We start from the raw sequence: 1,966 nt of genomic DNA on the forward strand, positions 1-1,966 counted from the left end.
ATTAAAAATATATACATACACATACAATTATACACATATATGCATATATACTTTATATTTACACATACAATAATATATATATACTATGTATGGTATATATACATATAGTATATAATATATATATAGTATGTATACACACACACACTATATGTATATATCTTTTACTTTACTATCCATTTCATGAATTAGGAAATTGAGGTAGAGAGATATTAACTAGTAAAGTCACTTAATAAGTAACTGGTCAAACCATCTCTCACTCACACACTTCCTAGCATTCTTTCTAAGACACCTCACCCGTTAATTCCGGAACAGCTGCTGTGTTTGGAGATCCACCAGGCTGACAATTAACACAACTGAAGTAACTAAAATATGAAGAAATCCAGTGCTTTATTGCTACCAACCTCTGAGAAGTTTAAAAAGGGAAAAAAAACCTCTAAAACCCATGCATTCGGATCACAGGCCCAACTGGGGGAAAAAAAAATTACATACCCCAATTTGTTCTTATTTACAAATACTTTAAGCTGTTTGTCTAATAAAATGATTTTGTCTGCCAGATGAGATCCCAGTTTTCTAAGTTCATTAACGGCTGATGAACAGAAAGGGTCACCCTGATGATTTAATAATCTGGCCCTGACTCCCGTCAAAGCCACTTAAAAAAAAAAAAAAGAATCCAAGCTGTCAGAAGAGAAAGGAAATGCTATTTGATCCAATTTGTGCACCATTTCCATGCAAACAAGGAGTAGATATTTACAGGCATGCCGTATTAAATCTCCACAGCCAGGGCAGGGTTGTACAAAGAAATACAAGGAAGGAAAAAGACAGAGAGTGTTTAAAATGCCCTGTGTTGGAAGCCACAGGGAGCTCTAAATTGTCTGGAGGCCAACTCTGCCTCTTTTTCTTCTTCTATTTTAAAATCCTGTAAGTAGTAAAAGCATAACTCAAATAATAAAACTCAGAATCATCAGGAAACGAGGAACTCCGTAAGAAGCCTGTCATCTGGGGCATAAGTAGGGCACACTATTCAGATGATGAGAAGACGGGAAGGATGCTTCCAAGTTCTAATAAGACCCTTGGTAGGAGGGAAACTCTAACTTTTTACTATGACATGCACTTTATAATGCAAAGGAACACCAAGGTTCATATTCAAGTGCATTAATCGGAATAATAAAGCATCCCCAATATATGTGTCTCCCAATTGCCCCATCATCAGCTATCAAGGTAAGATTCAATATTGCTACTCCATAGCCAAAGGGCACTTCTCTTTTGAGGAATTAGGCGCATTCAGTCACAGTTACAGCTCTTGGAATTCCACGTCAGACTCTCCAGAGCTGAGAGAGGTCACCTAAGAGAAGATGGATTCTTTTTTTCCAGGAGCTGGGAAATGGTATGAAGTATTCTGACCTTATACAAAGGCACGATGGAGGGAGATTGGAGACCCAGCTCTCTCCCCACTCCCTCCAGAGGGTCTCTACACATCCTTGCCTTCCAGATCCTTCTCTCCTTTAATCCCCTTAACATGCCCCACAAGTCTCAATTCTCACTTGCTCAGGGAGTACCTCTGCTTCCTAGCATTTGCCGTCTTTACCAAATACATTTATTTGCAAGGTTATTTTATTTCTTTACTTTCTTATCCTCTAGAGTGTAAGCTCCATAAAGTCAGGCAGGGGCTTGCTTCTTTCTAAGTAAAGTAAATATCACACTTGATTTCAACTAATGGCTGATATTATTTTTCACCCAATCTTAAACAGGAACAACAGAAAATCTTTTAAGATCTTTGAGGGCTTCCCTGGTGGCGCAGTGGTTGAGAGTCCGCCTGCCGACACAGGGGACACGGGTTCGTGCCCCGGTCCAGGAGGATCCCACATGCTGCGGAGCGGCTGGGCCCGTGAGCCATGGCCGCTGAGCCTGCACGTCCGGAGCCTGTGCTCCGCAGAGGGAGAGGCCACAGCGGTGAGAGGCCCGCGTG

This window comes from Lipotes vexillifer, unplaced genomic scaffold (assembly GCF_000442215.2).
Source record: "Lipotes vexillifer unplaced genomic scaffold, Lipotes_vexillifer_v1.1 scaffold374, whole genome shotgun sequence".
Taxonomy (NCBI): Eukaryota; Metazoa; Chordata; class Mammalia; order Artiodactyla; family Lipotidae; genus Lipotes; species Lipotes vexillifer.